This window comes from Orcinus orca, chromosome X, assembly GCF_937001465.1.
Source record: "Orcinus orca chromosome X, mOrcOrc1.1, whole genome shotgun sequence".
NCBI lineage: Eukaryota > Metazoa > Chordata > Mammalia > Artiodactyla > Delphinidae > Orcinus > Orcinus orca.
This window is the reverse complement of record NC_064580.1, coordinates 50,102,981-50,126,499: the sequence shown is the minus strand read 5'-3', so window position 1 is coordinate 50,126,499 and position 23,519 is coordinate 50,102,981. Positions and strand designations below refer to the sequence as shown.

Here is a 23,519-nt window from a genome sequence, read left to right as displayed (position 1 = left end):
AGAGACCTCTGTCTCAGTGCAAAGACACAGCTCCATCCAATGGCCAGCAAGATACAGTGCTGGATGCCCCATACCATACAACTAGCAAGACAGGACACAACCTGGCCCACTAGCAGAGACGTGGCCTAAAATCATAAAAAGTTCTTAGCCACCCCAAAACACATCATCAGATGTGGCCCTGCCATGAGAAAGACAAGATACGGACCCAACGATCAGAACATAGGCAACAGTCCCCTCCACTAGGAAACCTACAGAAGCCACTGAACCAACCTTACCCCTGGGGATAGAAAAAAAACACAATGGGAACGACAAACCTACAGCCTGAAAAAAGGAGACCTCCAAAACAGTAAGTTACACAAAAGGAGAAGACAGAGAAATATGCAGTAGATGAAGGAGCAAGGTGAAAACGCACAAACCAAACAAATGAAGAGGAAATAGGCAGCTTACCTAAAAAACAATTCAGAGTAATGAAAGTAAAGATGATCCAAAATCGGGAAGGAGAATGGAGAAAATATAAGAAATGTTTAATAAGGACCTAGAAGAACTAAAGAGCAAACAATGATGAACAACAAAATAAACGAAATTAAAAACTCTCTAGAAGGAATCAATAGCAGAATAACTGAGGCAGAAGGACGCATAAGTGACCTGAAAGGTAAAATAGTGGAAATAACTACTGCAGGACAGAATAAGAAAAAAAATTGAAAAGAATTGACGACAGGGTTTCTCTGGCGGCGCAGTGGTTAAGAGTCTGCCTGCTGATGCAGGGGACACGGGTTCGTGCCCCGGTCCAGGAAGATCCCACATGCTGCAGAGCAGCGGGGCCCATGAGCCATGCCCACTGAGCCTGTGCATCTGGAGCCTGTGCTCCACAACGGGAGAGGCCACAACAGTGAGAGGCCCACGTACAGAAAAAAAAAAAAAATTGACAACAGTCTCAGAGACATCTGGGACAAGAGTAAATGCACCAACATTCGAATTATAGGGGTCCCAGAAGAAGAAGAGAAAAAAAAAGGATCTGAGAAAATATTTGAAGAGATTATACTTGAAAACTTCCCAAACATGGGAAACGAAAGAGTCAATCAAATCCAGGAAGCACAGAGAGCCCCATACAGGATAAATCCCAAGAGGAATATACCAAGACGAATATTAATGAAGCTATAAAAATTAAACACAAAGAAAAAATATTAAAAGCAGCAAGAGAAACGGAAAAAATAACAGTCAAGGGAATCCTCATAAGGTTAAATGGTGATCTTTCAGCAGAAATTCTGCAAGACAGAAGGGAGTGGCAGGACATATGTAAAGTGATGAAAAGGAAAAACAAACTACAACCACGAATACTCTACCCAGCAAGGATATCGTTCAGATTTGATGGAGAAATTACAATATTTACAGACAAGCAAAAGTTCAGAGAATACAGCACCATCAAACCAGCTTTACAACAAATGCTAAAGGAACTTCTCTAGTCAGGAAACAACAGAGAGGAAAAGACCTAGAAAAAGAGACACAAAACAATTAAGAAAAGGCTAATAGGAAAAACCAATTTATAATTACCCTAAAAATAAATGGATTTAATGCTCCAACCAAAAGACATAGACTGGCTGAATGGATACAAAAACAAGACGTGTATATATGCTGTCTACAAGAGACCCACTTCAGACCTAGGGACACATACAGACAGAAAGTGAGGAGATGGAAAAGTATATTCCATGCAAATGGAAATCAAAAGAAAGCTGGAGTAGCAATTCTCATATCAGTCAAAATAGACTTGAAAACAAAGACTATTACAACAGTCATCAAGAAAAAAGGGAGAAGACTCAAATCAATTGAATTAGAAATGAAAAAGGAGAACTAACAACTGACATTGCAAAAATACAAAGGATCATGAGAGATGACTACAAGCAACTCTATGGCAATAAAATGGACAACCTGGAAGAAATGGACAAATTCTTAGAGATGCACAACCTGCTGAGACTGAGCCAGGAAGAAACAGAAAATATGAACACACAAATCACAAGCACTGAAATTGAAACTGTGATTAAAAATCTTCCAACAAACAAAAGCCCAGGACCATATGACTTCACAGGCGAATTCCATCAAACATTTAGAGAAGAGATCACAACTATCCTTCTCAAACTCTTCCAAAATATAGCAGAGGGAGGAAAAATTCCAAACTCATTCTACGATGCAACCATTACCCTGGTACCAAAACCAGACAAAGATGTCACAAAGAAAGAAAACTACGGTGATTCGCTTTGTTGTAGAGCAGAAACTAGCACACCATTGTAAAGCAACTGTACCCCAATAAAGATGTTAAAAAAAAACAAAACTACGGGCCAATATCACTGATGTACATAGATGCAAAAATCCTCAACAAAATACTAGCAAACAGAATCCAACAACACATTAAAAGGATCATACACCATAAGCAAATGGGGCTTATTTCAGGAATGCAAAGATTCTTCAATATATGCAAATCAATCAATGTGATACAACCTATTAACAAATTGAAGGAGAGAAATCATATGATCATCTCAATAGATGCAGAGAAAGGTTTCCAAAAAAATTCAACACCCATTTATGCTAAAATCCCTGCAGAAAGTAGGCATAGCGGGAACTTTTCTCAACATAATGAAGGCCATATATGACAAACCCACAGTCAACATCGTCCTCAATGGTGAAAAACTGAAGGCACTTCCACTAAGATCAGGAACAAGACAAGGTTGCCCACTCTCAACATTCTTATTCAACATAGTTTTGGAAGTTTTTGCCACAGCAATCAGAGAAGAACAGGAAATAAAAGGAATTCAAATCAGAAAATAAGAAGTAAAACTGTCACTGTTTGCAGATGACATGATACTCTACATAGAGAATCCTAAAGATGCTACCAGAAAACTACTAGAGCTAATCAATGAATGTGTTAAAGTAGCAGGATACAAAATTTATATACAGAAATCTCTGGCATTCTTATACACTAATGATGAAAAATCTGAAAGTGAAATTAAGAAAACACTCCCATTTACCACTGCAACAAAAAGAATAAAATATCTAGGAATAAACCTACATAAGGAGAAAAAAGACCCGTATGCAGAAAATAATAAGACACTGATGAAAGAAATTAAAGATGATACAAATAGATGGAGAGATATACCATGTTCTTGGATTGGAAGATTCATCATTGTGAACATGAGTCTACTACCCAAAGCAATCTACAGATTCAATGCAATCCCTATCAAATTACCACTGGCATTTCTCACAGAACTTGAGCAAAAAATTTCACAATTTGTATGGAAACACAAAAGACCCCGAATAGCAAAAGCAATATTGATAATGAAAAATGGAGCTGGAGGAATCAAGCTCCCTGACTTCAGACTATACTACAAAGCTACAGTAATCAAGACAGTATGGTACTGGCACAAAAACAGAAATATAGGTCAATGGAACAGGATAGAAAGGGCAGCAATAAACCCATGCACATATGGTCACCTTATCTTTGAAAAACGAGGCAAGAATATACAGTGGACAAAAGACAGCCCTGCAATAAGTGGTGCTGGGAAAACTGGAAAGGTACATGTAAAAGTATGAAATTAGAACACTCCCTATCACCATACACAAAAATAAACTCAAAATGGATTAAAGACCTAATGTAAGGCCAAACAGCATCAAACTCTTATTGGAAAACAAACGCAGAATACTCTATGACATAAATCACAGCAAGATCCTTTTTGACCCACCTCCTAGAGAAATAGAAATGAAAACAAAAAAACCAAATGGGACATAATGAAACTTCAAAGCTCTTGCACAGCAAAGGAAACCATAAAGAGGACCAAAAGAGAACCATGAGAATCGGAGAAAATATTTGCAAATGAAGCAAGTGACAAAACATTAATCTCCAAAATTTACAGGCAGCTCATGCAGCTCAATAACAAAAAAATTAAAAACCCAATCCAAAAATGGGCAGAAAACCTAAATCGACATTTCTCCAAAGATGTACAGATAGACAAAAACACATGAAAGAATACTCAGCATCATTAATCATTAGAGAAATGCAAATCAAAACTACAATGAGATATCATCTCACAGTACTCAGTATGGCCATCATCAAAAAATCTAGAAACAATAAATGCTGGTGAGGGTGTGGAGAAAAGGGAACACCCTTGCACTGCTGGTGGGAATGTGAATTGGTACAGCCACTATGGAGAACAGTATGGAGGTTTCTTAAAAAAATACAAATAGAGCTATCATATGACACAGCAATTCCACTACTGGGCATATACTTTGAGAAAACCATAATACAAAAAGAGTCATGTACCAAGATGTTCATTGCAGCTCTATTTACAATAGCCAGGAGATGGAAACAACATAAGTGTCCATCATTGGATGAATGGATAAAGAAGATGTGGCACATATATACAATGGAATACTACTCAGCCATATAAAGAAACGAAATTGAGCTATTTGTAATGAAGTGGATGGACCTAGAGTCTGTCACACAGAGTCAAGTAAGTCAGAAAGAGAAAGACAAATACCATATTCTAACACATACATGTGGAATTTAAGAAAAAAAAATGTCAAGAAAAACCTAGGGATAGAACAGGAATAAAGACACAGACCTACTAGAGAATGGACTTGAGGGTATGGGGAGGGGAAACGGTATGCTGTGACAAAGTGAGAGAGTGGCATGGACATACGTACAGTACCAAACCTAAAATAGGTAGCTAGTGGGAAGCAGCCGCATAGCAGAGGGATATCAGCTCAGTGCCTTGTGACCACCTAGAGGCGTGGGAAAGGGACAGTGTGGGGGGGCAGATTCAAGAGGGAAGATATATGGAATCATATGTATAAGTATAACTGAGTTTCTTTGTTATAAAACAGAAACTAACAAAGCATTGGAAAGCAATTATCATCCAATAAAGATGTGAAAAAAAATTAAAAAAAGGATCATACACCATGATCATGTGGGGTTTACTCCAGGAATGCAAGGATTCTTCAAAATACACAAATCAATGAAGGTGATAAATGCTTTTTACAAATAGAAGGAAAAAAAGCATGTGATCATCTCCATAGATGCAGAGAAAGCTTTTGACAAAATTCAACACCCATTTATGATAAAAACCCTGCAGAAAGTAGACATAAAGGGAACTTTCCCCAACATAATGAAGGCCATATATGACAAACGCACAGCCAACATTGTCCTCAATGGTGAAAAACTGAAACCATTTCCACTAAGATCAGGAACAAGATAAGGTTGCCCACTCTCAACATTCTTATTCAACATACTTTTGGAAGTTTTAGCCACAGCAATCAGAGAAGAAAAGGAAATAAAAGGAATCCAAATCGGAAAAGAAGATGTAAAGCTGTCACTGTTTGCAGATGACATGACACTATACACAGAGAATCCTAAAGATGCTACCAAAAAACTACTAGAGCTAATCATTGCATATTGTAAATTAGCAGGATACAAAATTATTGCACAGAAATATCTGGCATTCTTATACACTAATGATGAAAAATCTGAAAGTGAAATTAAGAAAACACTCGCATTTACCATTGCAACAAAAGAATAAAATATCTAGGAATAAACCTACCTAAGGAGACAAAAGACCTCTATGCAGAAAATTATAAAATACTGATGAAAGAAATTAAAGATGATACAAATAGATGGAGAGATATACCGTGTTCTTGGATTGGAAGAATCAACATTGAGAAAATGACTCCACTACCCAAAGCAATCTACAGATAAAATGCAATCCCTATCAAACTACCAGTGGTATTTTTCACAGTACTAGAACAAAAAATTTTGCAATTTGTATGGAAACACAAAAGACCCCGTATAGCCAAAGTAATCTTGAGAACGAAAAACGGAGCTGGAGGAATCAGACTCCCTGAGTTCAGACTATACTACGAAGCTTCAGTAATCAAGACAATATGGTACTGGCACGAAAACAGAAAGATAGATGAATGGAACAGAATAGAAAGCCCAGTGATAAACCCATGCACATATGGTCACCTTATCTTTGATAAAGGAGGCAGGAATGTACAGTGGAGAAAGGACAGCCTCTTCAATAAATGATGCTGGGAAAACTTGAGAGGTACATATAAAAGTATGAGATTAGAAAGTCCCTAACACCATACACAAAAATAAGCTCAAAATGGATTAAAAACCTAAATATAAGGTCAGAAACTTTCAATTTCTTAGAGGAAATTATAGTCAGAACACTCTATGACATAAATCACAGCAAGATCCTTTTTGACCCATCTTGTAGAGAAATGGAAATAAAAACAAAAGTAAACAAATGGGACCTAATGAAACTTCAAAGCTGTTAGACAGCAAAGGAAACCATAAACAAGACCAAAAGACAACCCTCAGAATGGGAGAAAATATTTGCAAATGAAGCAACTGACAAAGGATTAATCTCCAAAATTTATAAGCTGCTCATGCAGCTCAAAAACAAAAAAACAAACAACCCAATCCAAATGTGGGCAGAAGACCTAAATAGACATTTTTCCAAAGAAGATATACAGACTGCCAACAAACATATGAAAGAATGCTCAGCATCATTAATCATTAGAGAAATGCAAATCAAAACTACAATGAGATATCATCTCACAGCAGTCAGAATGGCCATCATCAAAAAATCTAGAAACAATAAATGCTGGTGAGACTGTGGAGAAAAGGTAACACTCTTGCACTGCTGGTGGGAATGTGAATTGGTACAGCCACTATGGAGAACAGTATGGAGGTTCCTTAAAAAACTACAAATAGAACTACTATATGATCCAGCAATCCCACTATTGGGCATATATCCTGAAAAAACCATAATTCAAAAAGTGTCATGAACTAAAATGTTCATTGCAGCTCTATTTACAATAGCCCGGAGATGGAAACAACCTAAGTGTCCATCATCAGATGAATGGATAAAGAAGATGTGGCACATATATACAATGGAATATTACTCAGACATAAAAAGAAATGAAATTGAGCTATTTGTAATGAGGTGGATCGACCTAGAGTCTGCCATTCAGAGTGAAGTAAGTCAGAAAGAAGAAGACAAATGCTGTATGCTAACACATATATATGAAATTTAAGAAAAATACGTCTTGAAGAGCCTAGGGGTAAGACAGGACTAAAGACACAGACCTACTAGAGAATGGACTTGAGGATATGGGGAAGGGGTAGTGTAAGCTGGGACAAAGTCAGAGAGTGGCATGTACATATATACACTACCAAGTGTAAAACAGATAACTAGTGGGAAATAGCCGCATAACACAAGGAGATCAGCTTGGTGCTTTGTGACCACCTAGTGGGGAGGGATAGGGAGGGTGGGAGGGAGGGAGACACAAGAGGGAAGAGATATGGGAACATATGTATATGTATGACTGATTCACTTTGTTATAAAGTAGAAACTAACACACCATTGTAAAGCAATTATACTCCAATAAAGTTGTTAAAAATATTTATGCACCAAATATAGGAGCACCTCAATACATAAGGCAAATACTAACAGCCATAAAAGGGTAAATTGATAGTAGCACAATTATAGTAGGGGACTTTCACAACCTTCTTTCACCAATGGACACATTATCCAAATTGAAAATAAATAAGGAAACACAAGCTTTATTTTTTTAATTTATTTTTTTATATTAGTTTTTTTAACTTTTGAATTTCGTTTGACTTATTTTTATATACAGCAGGTTCTTATTAGTCATCAATTTTATACACATCAATGTATACATGTCAATCCCAATTGCACAATTCAGTGTAGCACCATCCCCTCCCCCCAGTGGCTTTCACCCCTTGGTGTCCATACGTTTGTTCGCTACATCTGTGTCTCAACTTCTGCCCTGCAAAACGGTTCATCTGTACCATTTTTCTAGGTTCCACATATATGCGTTAATAGACGATATTTGTCTTTCTCTTTCTGATTTACTTCACTCTGTATGACAGTCTCCAGATTCATCCACGTCTTAGCAAATGACTCAATTTCGTTCATTTTTATGGCTGAGAAATATTCTATTGTATATATGTACCACTACTTCTTTATCCATTCGTCTGTCGATGGGCATTTAGGTTGCTTCCATGACCTGGCTATTGTAAATAGTGCTGCAATGAACATTGGGGTGCATGTGTCTTTTTGAATTATGGTTTTCGCTGGGTATATGCCCAGTAGTGGGATTGCTGGATTATATGTAACTCTATTTTTAGTTTTTTAGGGAACCTCCATACTGTTCTCCATAGTGGCTGTATCAATATACATTCCCACAAACAGTGCAAGAGGGTTTTCTTTTCTCCACACGCTCTCAAGCATTTGTTGTTTGTATATTTTCTGATGATGTCCATTATAACTGGTGTGAGGTGATACCTCACTGAAGTATTGATTTGCATTTCTCTAATAATTAGTGATGTTGAGCAGTTTTGATGTGCTTTTTGGCCATCTTTATGTCTTCTTTGGAGAAATGTCTATTTAGGTCTTCTGCCCATTTTTGGATTGGGTTGTTTGTTTCTTTAAAATTGAGCTGCATGAGCTGTTTCTATATTTTGGACATTAATCGTTTGTCCGTTGGTTCATTTGCAAATATTTTCTCCCATTCTGAGGGCTGTCTTTTAGTCTTCTTTATGGTTTCCATTGCTGTGCAAAAGATATGAAGTTTTATTAGATCTCATATGTTTATTTTTGTTTTTACTTCCATTACTATAGTAGGTGGATCAAAATAGATCTTGCTGTGATTTATGTCAAAGAGTGTTCTTCCTATGTTTTCACCTAAGAGATTTTTTGTTGCTGTTTCTGCTGTATAACAAAGTGAATCAGTTATACATATACATATGTTCCCATATCTCTTCCGTCTTGTGTCAGCCTCCCTCCCACCCTCCCTATCCGACTCCTCCAGGCGGTCACAAAGCACCGAGCTGATCTCCCTGTGCTATGCAGCTGCTTCCCACTAGCTATCTATTTTACATTTCGTAGTGTATATATGTCCATACCTCTCCCTCACTTTGTCACAGCTTACCCTTCCCACTCCCCATAACCTCACGTCCATTCTCTTGTAGGTTTGTGTCTTTTTTCCCATTATCCCTACGTTCTTCATGACCCTATTTTTTCTTAGATTCCATATATATGTGTTAGCATTCAGTATTTGTCTTCCTCTTTCTGACTTACTTCACTCTCTATGACAGACTCTAGGTCCGTCCACCTCACTACAAATAACTCAATTTCGTATCTTTTTATGGCTGAGTAATATTCCATTGTATATATGTGCCACATCTTCTTTATCCATTCATCTTGTGATGGACACTTAGGTTGCTTCCAACACCTGGCTATTGTAAATAGAGCTGCAATGAACATTTTAGTACATGACTCTTTTTGAATTACGTATTTCTCAGGGTATATGCCAGGTAGTGGGATTGCTGTGTGGTATGGTAGTTCTATTTGTAGTTTTTTAAGAACCACCATACTGTTCACCATAGTGGTTGTTACATTCCCACCAACAGTGCCTGAGTGTTCCATTTTATCCCCACCCTCCCCAGCATTAATTGTTTCTAGATTTTTGATGATGGCCATTCTGACTGGTGTGAGATGATATCTCATTGTAGTTTTTTTTTTTTTTTTTTTTTTTGCAGTATGAGGGCTTCTCACAGTTGCGGCCTCTCACGTTGCAGACCACAGGCTCCGGACACGCAGGATCAGTGGCCATGGCTCAGAGGCACAAGCGCTCTGCGGTGTGTGGGATCATCCTGGACCGGGGCACCAACCTGTGTCTCCTGCATTGGCAGGCGGACTCTCAAAGACTGTGCCACCAGGGAAGACACTCATTGTAGTTTTGATTTGCATTTCTCTAATGATTAATGATGTTGATCATTCATTCATGTATTTGTTGACAATCTGTATATCTTCTTTGGAGAAATGTCTATTTAGGTCTTCTGCCCATTTTTGGATTGGGTTGTTTGTTTTTTGTTATTGAGCTGCATGAGCTGCTTATAAATTTTGGAGATTAATCCTTTCTCAGTTGCTTCATTTGCAAATATTCTATCACGTTCTGAGGGTTGTATTTTGGTCTTGTTTATGTTTCCTTTGCTGACCAAAGGCTTTTAAGTTTCATTAGGTCCCATTTTTTTTGTTTGTTTTTATTTCCATTTCTCTAGGATGTGGGACAAAAAGGATCTTGCTGTGATTTATGTCATAGAGTGTTCTGCCTATGTTTTCCTCTAGGACGTTGATAGTTTCTATCCTTACATTTAGGTCTTTAGTCCATTTTGAGCTTAATTTGTGGATGGTCTTAGGGAGTGTTCTAATCTCATACTTTTACATATAGCTGTCCAGTTTTCACAGCACCATTTACTGAAGAGGGTGTCCTTTCTCACTGTACATTCCTGCCCTCTTTATCAAAGATAAGGTGACCATATGTGCGTTGGTGTATATCTGGCATTTGTATCCTGTTCCACTGATCTATATTTGTGTTTTTTGTGCCAGTACTGTACTGTCTTGATTAATGTAGCTTTGTAGTATAGTCTGAAGTCAGGGAGCCTGATTCCTCCAGCTCTGCTTTTTGTTCTCAAGATTGCTTTGGCTATTTGGGTTCTTTTTTGTTTCCATACACATTGTGAAATTTTTTGCTCTAGTTTTGTGAAAAACGTCAGTAGTAGTTTGAAAGGGATTGCATTGAATCTGTAGATTGCTTTGGGTAGTAGAGTCATTTTCACAATGTTGATTCTTCCAATCCAAGAACATGGTATATCTCAACATCTATTTGTATCATGTTTCGTTTTTTCATCAATGTCTTATAATTTTCTGCAAACACGTCTTTTGTCTCCTTAGGTTTATTCCTAAATACTTTATTCTTTTTGTTGCAATCGTAAATGGGAGAGTTTTCTTGATTTCATTTTCAGATTTTTCATCAGTGTATAGGAATGCCAGAGATTTCTGTGCATTAATTTTGTATCCTGCTACATTACCAAATGCATTCATTAGCTCAGGTAGTTTTCTGGTAGCATCTTTAGGAATCTCTATGTATAGTATCATGTCATCTGCAAACAGTGACAGTTTTACTTCTTCTTTTACGATTTGGATTCCTTTTATTTCCTTTTGTTCTCTGATTGCTGATGCTAATGCTTCCAAGACTATGTTGAATAAGATTGTTGAGAGTGGGCAACCTTTTCTTTTTCCTGATCTTAGTGGAAATACTTCCAGTGTTTCACCATTGAAGACGATGTTGGCTGTGGGTTTGTCATATATGGCCTTTACTATGCTGAGGAAAGTTCCCTCTATGCCTAATTTCTGCAGGGTTTTTATCATCAATAGTTGTTGAATTTTGTCGAAAGCTTTCGCTGCATCTATTGAGGTGATCATATGGTTTTTCTCCTTCAGTTTGTTAATATGGTGTATCACGTTGATTGATTTGCATATATTGAAGAATCCTTGTATTCCTGGAGTAAACCCCACTTGATCATGGTGTATGATCCTTTTAATGTGCTGTTGAACTCTGTTTTCTAGTATTTTGTTGAGGATTTTTGCATCTCTGTTCATCAGTGATATTGGCCTGTAGATTTCTTTCTTTGTGATATCCTTGCCTGGTTTTGGTATCAGGGTGATGGTGGGTTCGTAGAATGAATTTGGGAGTGTTCTTCCCTCTGCTATATTTTGGAAGAGTTTGAGAGGGATAATTGTGAGCTCTTCTCTAAATGTCTTATAGAATTCGCCTGTGAAGCAATCTGGTCCTGGTCTTTTGTTTCCTGGAAGATTTTTAATCACAGCTTAAACTTCAGCACTTGTGCTTGGTCTGCTCATTTCTTCCTGGTTTAATCTTGGCACGTTGTGCATTTCTAGGAAGTTTTCCATTTCTTCCAGGTTGCCCATTTTATTGGCATAGGGTTGGTTGTAGTAATCTCTCATGAACTTTTGTATTTCTGCAGTTTCAGTTGTTACTTCTCCTTTTTCATTTCTAAGTCTATTGATTTGAGTCTTCTCCCTATTATCTTGGTGAGTCTGGTTAATGGTTTATCACTTTAGTTTATCTTCTTAAAGAACCAGCTTTTAGTTTTATTGATCGTTGCTGTCGTTTCCTTCATTTGTTTTTCATTTATTTCTGATCTAATCTTTATGATTTCTTTCCTGCTGCGAACTTTGGGTCTTTTTTTTCTTCTTTCTCTAACTGCTTTATGTGCAAGGTTAGTTTGTTTATTCGAGATGTTTCCTGTTTCTTCAGGTAGGATGTTAGTGGTATAAACTTCCCTCTTAGAACTGCTTTTGCTGCATCCCATAGGTTTTAGGTCGTTGTGTCTCCATTTTTATTTTTTTCTAGGTATGTTTTGATATCCTCTTTGATTTCTTCAGTGATCAGTTCATTATTAAGTAGTGTATTGTTTAGCCTCCATGTGTTTGTATTTTTTACAGACCTTTTACTGTAATTGATATCTAGTCTCATAGCGTTTTGGTCGGAAAAGATACTTGATACAATTTTAATTTTGTTAAATTTACCAAGGCTTGATTTGTGACCCAAGATATGATCTATGCTGGAGAATATTCCATGAGCTCTAGAGAAAAATGTGTATTCTGTTGTTTTTGGATGGAGTGTCCTATAAATATCAATGAAGTCCATCTTGTTTAATGTATCATTTAAAGGTTGTGTTTCCTTATTTATTTTCATTTTGGATGATCTGTCCATTGGTGAAAGTGGGGTGTTAAAGTCCCCTACTATGAATGTGTTACTGTTGATTTCCCCTTTTATGGCTGTTAGTATTTGACTTATGTATTGAGGTGCTCTTATTTTGGGTGCATAAATATTTACAATTGTTATATCTTCTTCTTGGATCGATCCCTTAATCATAATATAGTGTCCTTCTTTGTCTCTTGTAATTGTCTTTATATTAAAGACTATTTTGGCTGTTATGAGAATTGCTACTCCAGCTTTCTTTTGGTTTCCATTTGCATGGAATATCTTTTTCCATCCCCTCACTTTCAGTCTGTATGTGTCTCTAGGTCTGAAGTGGGTCTCTTGTAGACAGCATATATATGGTTCTTGTTTTTGTATCCATTCAGCCAGTCTGTGTCTTTTGCTGAGAGCATTTAGTCCATTTACATTTAAGGTAATTATCAATATGTATGTTCCTATTCCCATTTTCTTGTTTTGGGTTTGTTATTGTAGGTCCTTCATTTTTCTTGTCTTTCTTGCCTACAGTAGTTCCTTTAGCATTTGTTGTAAAGCTGGTATTGTGGTGCTGACCTCTCTAAGCTTTTGCTTGCCTGTAAAGTTTTTAATTTCTCCATCAAATCTGAATGAGATCCTTGCTGGGTAGAGTAATTGTGGTTGTAGCTTTCTGTCTTTCATCACTTTAAGTATGTCCTGCCAGTCCCTTCTGGCTTGCAGAGTTTGTGCTGAGAGATCATCTGTTAACCTTATGGGGATTCCCTTGTGTGTTATTTGTTGTTTTCCCTTGTTACTTTTGATATATTTTCCTTGTATTTAATTTTTGACAGTTTGATTAATATGTGTCTTGGCGTGTTTCTCCTTGAATTTATCCTGTATGGGACTCTCTGTGCTTCCTGGACTTGATTAACTATTTCCTTTCCCATATTAGGGATGTTTTCAACTCTAATCATTTCAAACATTTTCTCAGGCCCTTTGTTTTCCTCTTCTTCTGGAACTGCTATAATTAGAATGTTCGTGTATTTAATGTTGTCCCAGCTGTCTCTGAGACTGTCCTCAGTTCTTTTCTTTCTTTTTTCTTTATTCTTCTCTGCAGTATTTATTACCACTATTTTATCTCTCAGGTCACTTATCCGTCCTTCTGCCTCAGTTATTCTGCTATTGATCCATCTAGATTATTATTAATTTCATTTCATCATTGCTTGTTTCTTCTTTAGTTCTTCTAGGTCCTTGTTAAATGTTTCTGGCATTTTCTCTATTCTTTTTCCAAGATATTGTACCATCTTTACTATCATTATTCTGAATTCTTTTTCAGGTAGAATGCCTATTTCCTCTTCATTTGTTAGGTCTGGTGGGTTTTTATCTTGCTCCTTCATCTACGGTTTGTTTTTCTGTCTTCTCATTTTGCTTATCTTACTGTGTTTGGGGTCTCGTTTTTGCAGGCTACAGGTTCGTAATTCCTGTTGTTTTTTGTGTCTGTCCCCAGTGACTAAAGTTGGTTCAGTGGGTTGTGTAGGCTTCCTGGTGCAGGGGACTAGTGCCTGTGTTCTGGTGTTTGAGGCTTGATCTTGTCTTTCTGTTGTGCAGGTCCACGTCTGTTGGTGTGTTTTGGGGTGTCTGCGGACTTATTATGATTTTAGGCAGTCTCTCTGCTAATGGGTTGTGTGGTGTTTCTGTCTTTCTAGTTGTTTAGCCTAGGGTGTCCAGCACTTTAGCTTGCTTGTCATTGAGTGAAGCTGGGTGCTCGTTTTGAGATGGAGATCTCTGGGAGATTTTCACCCTTTGATATTATGTGGAGCTGGAAGGTCGCTTGTGGAGCAGTGTCCTGAAGTTAGCTCTTCCATCTCAGAGGCACAACACTGACTTCTGGGTGCAGCACTAAAAGCCTTTCTTCCACAGAGCTCAATATAAAAGGGAGAACAAGTGGAATGAAAGAATTAGTAGAAGTAGAAAGAAAGAAAGAAAGAGTAAGAAAGAAGGAAGGAAGGAAGGAGAGAAGGAAGGAGGGAAAGAAGGAAAGAAAGAAGATAAAATTAAATAAAGTATGATAAAATAAAATAAGGTTATTAAAATAAAAAATAATTATTAAGAAAAATTTTTTTAAAAAACCGGATGGATAGAACCCTAGGACAAATGGTGAAAGCAAAGCTATACAGACAAAATCTCACACAGAAGTATACACATACACACTCACAAAAAGAGGAAAAGGGGAAAAAATCATAAATCTTGCTCTCAACATCCACCTCCTCAATTTGCGATGATTCGTTGTCTATTCATGTATTCCACAGATGAAGGGTACGTCAAGTTGATTGTAGTGCTTTAATCCGCTGCTTCTGAGGCTGCTGGGAGAGATTTCCCTTTCTCTGCTTTGTTCGCACAGTCTCGGGGCTCAGCTTTGTATTTGGCCCTGCCTCTGCCTGTAGGTCGCCAGAGGGCATCTGTTCTTCGCTCAGACAGGATGCGGTTAAAGGAGCAGCTGCTTTGGGCTCGGGCTTCAGTCAGAGCGCCGGGAGAGGACTGGGGTTGGCGGCATGAACACAGCCTGCAGGGGGTTAGTGCACAACGGCTAGCTGGGAGGGAATCCGGGGAAAAGTCTGGACCTGCCGAAGAGACAAGAGACTTTTTCTTGCCTCTTTGTTTCCTGGTGTGCGAGGACAGGGGATTAAGAGTGCTGCCTAAAGGAGCTCCAGAGATGGGCGCGAGCCGCGGCTAACAGCGTGGACCCCAGAGATGGGCAGGAGACGCTAAGGCTGCTGCTGCCACCACCAAGAAGCCTGTGTGTGAGCACAGGTCACTATCCACACCTCCTTTCCGTGGATCCTTGCTGCCCGCCACTGCCAGGGTCCCAGGATCCAGAGACAACTTCCACGGGAGAACGCAGGGATCGCCTAAGGCTGGTGCAATGTCCTGCTGGCCTCTGCCACTGCAGGCTCATCCCGTATCTGCACCCCTCCCTCCCCCCGACCTCAGTGAGCCTAGCCCATTTTTGTTGGACAATAGTCTGGAATGACCAGTGTTCATTTGTTTCCAGTTGTTAAACATTTTCAATATGACTCCTGATCATGTACATAAATAACATATTCACTGAAGACATATAATTTAATTATTTAAGCCTATTTTGGAAATGTTCTCTTTTTTTGAAAAGAAAAAAAAAGCAATGCTCCTTACATTCCTGTTGAATTGATGCTAACTTCTTCTTTTCCCCACTTCACCCCAACATGCACACACACACAGAAAAATGGATGACTCAGGCTGAGTAGGAGAGAGTTCAAGTGAATAAAGATGTGAAAGAGAGGGCTTTCCTGGTGGCGCAGTGGTTGAGAGTCCGCCTGCCGATGCAGGGGACACGGGTTCGTGCCCCGGTCTGGGAAGATCCCACATGCCGTGGAGCAGCTGGGCCTGTGAGCCACGGCCACTGAGCCTGCGAGTCTGGAGCCTGTGCTCCACAACGGGAGAGCCACAACAGTGAGAGGGCCGCGTACCGCAAAAAAAAAAAAAAAAAAGAAAGAAAGAAAAAAAAAAGATGTGAAAGAGAAACCATAATAGACATAATGTTCCTATCAACACGCTTTATTTATTTATTTATTAATGGCCACACTGTATAATTTGAGGGATCTTAGTTCCCTGACCAGGGATTGAACCCATGCCCTTGTCAGTGAATGTGCAGAGTCTTACCCATTGGACCATCAGGGAATTCCCAACAACCATTCATAAATCCTACTTCCATCCCCGACTCTAAGAAAATATAATCTTTATTGAGATAGCTTCTCTTGGGAATTTGAATGAAATCGATAATTTGAACAGATAATTTCTCGTGTTGAAACTGAATCTGTAATAAGAAAACTCCAAAAGTAAGTCCAGAATCAAACATCTTTACAGGGAAATTCTACAAAACATTGAAAAAAGAGGTAATACCTAGGCTGCTGAAACTATTCCCAAAACATTGAAGAAAAGGGAACAGGCTGAAACTCATTCTACAAGGCAAACATTACCTTGATACATAAAAACAAAGACACTGCAAAGAAAGAGAGAAAAATACAGGCCAATATAAGATTCAACAAACTTAAGACTATAGTTTATTTCAAATATCTTTTCTGACCACAGTGGCATGAAACAGGAAATCAACCACAGAAGGAGAAATGAGAAAAGTCCTATTACATGGAGACTACACAGCATGCTCCTAAAAAACCAAACGGTTAACAATGAAATCAAAGAGGAAATTGAAAAATATCTTCAGACAAATGACAATGAAAACACAACCATACACAAGCAATGGTATGCAGCAAAAGCATTTCTTAGAGGGAACGTCATAGTGATACAGGCCTTCCTCAGAAAACAAGAAAAATCTTATATAAACAACCTAACCTACCACCTAAAAGTATTAGAAAAAGAAGAACAAACAAAACCTAAATTCAGCAGAAGGAAGGAAATAGTAAAGGTCAGAGGGGAAATAAATAAAATAGAGATTAATAAACAAGAGAAAAATCAATAAAACCGAGAGCTGGTTCTTTGAAAGGGCAAACAAAATTGAGACACTTTTCACTGGGCTCACCAAGGAGAAAAGAGGACCCAAATAAACAAAATAAGAAACGAAAGAGGAGAAATAACAACCAATACTGCAGAAATACAAAAACCCATAAGAGAAAACTGTGAAAAATTATTTGCCAACAAATTGTACAACCTAGAAGAAATGCACAAGTTTCTAGAAACATACAGCCCATGAAAACTGAATCAAGAAGAAATAATTTGGACAGACAGATCACTAGAAGTGAAAGATAATCTATAAAACAAAACCCAACAAAAACAAATAAAAAACCTCCCAGCAAACAGAAGTCCTATCCTTCCCAAACTCTTCCAAAAGATTGAGGAGGACGGAACACTTCCAATGTCATTCTGTGAATCCACCACCACCCTGATACCAAACACAGACAAAGATACTACAAGAAAAGAAAATTACAGGCCAAGATCTTTGATGAATATACATGCAAAAATTCTCAACAAAATTCTAGCAAATTGTATCTAACAACGCATAAAAAAGATTATACACCATGATTAAGTTGAATTCATCCCAGGGTCACAAGGATGGTTCAACATACACAAACCAATAAATGTGACCCACCACATCAACAAAAGAAAAGACAAAAACCATATGATCATCTCAATAGATGCAGAAAAACATTCGATAAAATTCAACATCAATTCATGTTAAAAAATACTCTTACCAAAGTGGGTATAGAGGGAACATATCTCAACATAATAAAAGCTATTTATGACAAATGCACAGCCAACATTATACTCAACAGTGAAAAGCTGAAAGCCTTCCCACTAAACTCTGGAACAAGGCAAGGATGCCCACTCTCACAACTTTTATTCAACATAATTTTGGAAGTCCTAGTCACAGTGATCAGACAAGAAAAAGAAATAAATTTATCCAAATTGGAAGGGAAGATGTAAAATTGTCATTATATGCAGATGACATGATATAGAAAATATTAAAGACTCCACATATAAACTACTAGAACTGATCAATGAATTTAGCAGAGTAGAAAGACACAAGATTAACATACAGAAATTGGTTGCATTTCTTTACACTAAAAATGAAATATCAGAAAGGAAAAGTAAGAAAACAATCCCTTTTAAAATTGCATCAAAAAGAATAAAATACTTAGGAATAAACCTGACCAAGGAGGTGAAAGACTTATACACTGAAAACTATAAAACAATGATAAAGGGAATTGAAGATGATTCAAAGAAATGGAAAGATATACCATGCTCTTGGATTGGAAGAACTAATGTTGTTAACGTGGCCATACCACCCAAAGCAATCTACAAATTTGATGTGAACCCTATCAAATTAACTATGGCATTTTTCACAGAAGTAGAACAAATAATCCTAAAATTTATATGGAACCATAAAAGACCCAGAATTGCCAAATTAATCCTGAGAAAAAGAACAAAGCTGGAGACATAACCTTCCCAGACTTCATACAATACTGCAAAGCTACATTAATCAAACCAGCTTGGTATGGGCACAAGAAACAGATATATGGATCAAAAGAACAGAATAGAGAGTCCAGAAATAAACCGACACACTTACAGTGAAATAATCTTTGACAAAGGAACCAAGAAAATACAATGGAGAAAAGACAGTCTCTTCAGCAAGTCCTGTTGAGAAAGCTGGACAGCCGCATGTAAATCAATGAAGTTAGAACAAACCCTCACACCATACATAAAAAATAAACTCAAAATGGCTTAAAGACTTAAATGTAAGACATGACACCATAAAACTCCTAGAAGAGAACTTAGGCAAAGATTATCTGACATAAATAATACCAATGTTCCCTTAGGTCAGTCTCCCAAGACAATAGAAATAAACACAAAAATAAACAATGTGACCTAATCAAACTTACAAACTATTGCACAGCAAAGGAAAACATAAACAAAAAGAAAAGACAACCTATGGACTGGGAGGAAATATTTGCAAGTGATGCAATCGACAAGGTCTTAATTTCCAAAATATTCAAACAGCTCATACAACTCAATAACAAAAATACCCCACACAATCCAATCAAAAAGTGGGCAGAAGACCTATGTAAACATTTCTCCAAAGAAGACATACAGATGGCCAATAGGCACATGGAAAGATGCTGCTCAGAGCTCTCACCCTAGTGGGAGAACTTCTGCGATATAATTATTCTCCAATTTGTGGGTCACCCACCCAGGTGGTATGGGATTTGATTATATGAGAAATGCTCCCCTCCTACTGTCCCACTGTCCCTTATTTGTCTTTGGATGTAGAATATTTTTTCTTGGTAGATTCCAGTCGATTTTATCAATGGTTGTTCAGCAGTTAGTTGTGATTTTGGTGTACTCATGAGAGGAGGTGAGCTCAGGCCCTTTCATTCCACCATCTTATCCAATACCCTCGCCAATATTTTATAATAACTTCATTAGGATATAATCTATAAAAATATAAAATTAGTACATTGTACACCTGAAACATATAATGTTGTAAGTCAACTATACTTTAATTTTAAAATGTTAGTTTCACTTTTCTTTTTTATAAAAAAATATTTCTTCTCTGATTTTTAAATTCCTTCCTTCTACTAACTTTGCTCTTTTCTTACTTTCTTTTTTCCAGCTTTGTTTAGTTATAGTTGACACATAACACTGTGCTAAAATTGTATAACATGTTAATTTGAAACATTTATATGTTGTACAATTATTACCACTATAGCATTAGCTACCACTTCCACCACATCACAAGTTGCCTTTTTTGTATGTGTGCTGAGAACTTATAATATCTAAATTCTTACAAAATTCAATATATGATATAGTATACTAGCTATAACCAACCGTGCTGTACATTAGATCCCCAAACGTGTTGATCTTATAACTGGACATTTGTATTCTTTATCCAATATCTCCAATTTCCTCCAGCCTCAAGCTTCTGGTAACCATCACTTTATTCTGTTTCTCTGAGTTTCACTTTATTGGATTTCACATATAAGTGATATCATACATTATTTGTGTTTCTCTGTCTCACTTATTGCATAATGCCCTCAAGATTCATCAAATTTGTAATAGATGACAGGATTTCCTTTCTTCATATATGCATATGAGAGATCCATTTGTGGATTGGGCTGTTTGTTTTTTTGATATTGAGCTGCATGAGCTGCTTTTACATTCTGGAGATTAATCCTTTGTCAATTGCTTCATGTGCAAATATTTTCTCCATGCTGAGGTTTGTCTTGTTTATGTTTTCCTTTGCTATGCAAAAGGTTTTAAGTTTCATTAGGTGCCAATTTTTTATTTTTGTCTTTATTTCCATTTTTTAGGTGGTGGGTCAAAAAGGATCTTGCTGTGATTTATGTCATAGAGTATTTTTTTTGACATCTTTATTGGAGTATAATTGCTTTACAATGGTGTGTTAGTTTCTGCTTTATAACAAAGTGAATCAGTTATACATATACATATGTCCCCATATCTCTTCCCTCTTGCATCTCCCTCCCTCTGATCCCCCATATCCCACCCCTCTAGGTGGTCAAAAAGCACAGAGATGATCTCCCTGTGCTATACGGCTGCTTCCCACTAGCTATCTATTTAACATTTGGTAGTGTATATATGTCCATGTCACTCTCTCACTTTGTCAAAGCTTACCCTTCCCCCTCTCCATATCCTCAAGTTCATTTTCTAGTAGGACTGTATCTTTATTCCTGTTTTAACCCTAGGTTCTTCATGACATGTGTTTTCTTAAATTGCATATATATGTGTTAGCATACAGTACTTTCCTTTCTCTTTGTGACTTACTTCACTCCGTATGAAAGACTCTAGGTCCATCCACCTCATACAAATAGATCAATTTCGTTTCTTTATATGGCTGAGTAATATTCCATTGTATATATGTGCCACATCTTCTTTATCCATTCATCCGATGATGGACACTTAGGTTGTTTCCATCTTCTGGCTACTGTAAATAGAGCTGGAATGAACATTTTGGTACATGACTCTTTTTGAATTATGGTTTTCTCAGGGTATATGCCCAGTAGTGGGATTACTGGGTCATATAGTAGTTCTTTTTGTAGTTTTTAAAGGAACCTCCATACTGTTTTCCATAGTGGCTGTACCAATTAAGAATCCCACCAGCACTGCAAGAGTGCTCCCTTTTCTCCACACCCTCTCCAGCATTTAGTGTTTGTAGATTTTTTGATGATGGCCATTCTGACTGGTGTGAGATGATATCTCATTGTAGTTTTGATTTGCATTTCTCTACTGATTAATGAGGTTTAACATTCTTTCATGTGTTTGTTGGCTATCTGTATATCTTCTTTGGAAAAGTGTCAATTTAGGTTTTCTGCCCATTTTTGGATTGGGTTGTTAGTTTTTTTTGTTATTGAGCTGCATGAATTGCTTGTAAATTTTGGAGATTAATCCTTTGTCAGTTGCTTCATTTGCAAATGTTTTCTTCCATTCTGAGGGATGCCTTTTTGTCTTTTTTGCTGTGCAAAAGCTTTGAAGTTTTATTACATCCCATTTGTTTATTTTTGTTTTTATGTCCATTTCTCTAGGAGGTGGGTCAAAAAGGATCTTGCTGTGATTTATGTCATAGAGTATTCTGCCTATGTTTTCCTCTAAGAGTTTGACATTTTCTGGCCTTATTACAGGTCCTTAATCCATTTTGAGTTTATTTTTGTGTAGGGTGTTAGGGAGTGTTCTAATTTGATACTTTTACATGTACCTGTCCAATTTTCCCAACAGCACTTATTGAGGAGGCTGTTCTTTCTCCACTGTATATTCATGCTTCCTTTATCAAAGATAAGGTGACCATATGTTCATGGGTATATCTCTGGGCTTTCTATTCTGTTCCATTCATCTATATTTTTGTTTTTGTGCCAGTACCATACTGTCTTGATTACTGTAGCTTTGTAGTATAGTCTGAAGTCAGGGAGCCTGATTCCTCCAGCTCCGTTTTTCCATCTCAAGATTGCATTGGCTATTCGGGGTCTTTTGTGTTTCCATACAAATTGCAAAATTTTTTTTTCTAGTTCTGTGAAAAATGCCAGTGGTAGTTTGACAGGGATTGCATTGAATCTGTAGATTGCTTTGGGTAGTAGATTCATTTTCACAATGTTGACCTTCCAATCCAAGAACATTGTATATCTCTCCATCTATTTGTCTCATCTTTAATTTCTTTCATCAGTGTCTTATAATTTTCTGCCTACAATTCTTTTGTCTCCTTAGATAGGTTTATTCCTAGACATTTTATTCTTTTTGTTGCAAGGTAAATGGGAGTGTTTTCTTGATTTCACTTTCAGATTTTTCATCATTAGTGTATAGGAATGCCAGAGATTTCTGTGCTTTTATTTTGTATCCTGCTACTTTACAAATTCATTGATTAGATCTAGTAGCTTTCTGCTAGCATCTTTAGGATTCTCTATGTATAATATCATGTCATCAGCAAACAGTGACAGCTTTACTTCTTTTCCGATTTGGATTCCTTTTATTTCCTGTTCTTCTCTGATGGCTGGGGCTAAAACTTCCACAACTATGTTGAATAAGAGTGGTGAGAGTGGGCAACCTTGTTGTGTTCCTGATCTTAGTGGACATGGTTTCAGTTTTTCACCATTGAGGATGATGTTGGCTGTGTGTTTGTCATATATGGCCTTTATTATTATATTGTGGAATGTTTCCTCTATGCCTACTTTCTGGAGGGTTTTTTTTTTTAAATCATAAATGGGTGTTGAATTTTGTCAAAAGCTTTCTCTGCATCTATTGAGATGACCATATGGTTTTTCTCCTTCAATTTGTTAATATGGTGTATCACTTTGATTGATTGGCGTATATTGAAGAATCCTTGCATTCCTGGAATAAACCCACTTGATCATGGTGTATGATCCTTTAAATGTGTGGTTGGATTCTGTTTGCTAGTATTTTATTGAGGATTTTTGCATCTATGTTCATCAGTGATATTGGCTTGTAGTTTTCTTTCTTTGTGACATCCTTCTCTGGTTTTGGTCAGGATGATGGTGTCCTCGTAGAATAAATTTGGGAGTGTTCTTCCCTCTGCTATATTTTGGAAGAGTTTGAGAAGGATAGGTGTTAGCTCTTCTCTAAATGTTTGATAGAATTCGCCTGTGAAGCCATCTGGTCCTGGGCTTTTGTTTGTTGGAAGATTTTTAATCAGAGTTTCAATTTCATTTCTTGTGATTGGTCTGTTCATATTTTCTGTTTCTTCCTGATTCAATATTGGCAGGTTGTGCATTTCTAAGAATTTGTCCATTTCTTCCAGGTTGTCCACTTTATTGGCATAGAGTTGCTTGTAGTAATCTCTCATGATCTTTTGTATTTCTGCAGTGTCAGTTGTTACTTCTCCTTATTCA

General features: G+C 37.3%; 1 long non-coding RNA gene across 1 annotated transcript in view; it reads right to left on the bottom strand.

The window, feature by feature from the left end:
- Positions 1-19,705, bottom strand: part of LOC125963004 (uncharacterized) — a 136,311-nt gene extending 116,606 nt beyond the window's left edge. The window contains exon 1 of the long non-coding RNA XR_007474756.1: positions 19,691-19,705. This is a non-coding gene — a long non-coding RNA (uncharacterized LOC125963004). The remainder of the gene's footprint in view (positions 1-19,690) is intronic.
- Positions 19,706-23,519: the final 3,814 nt, after the last annotated feature.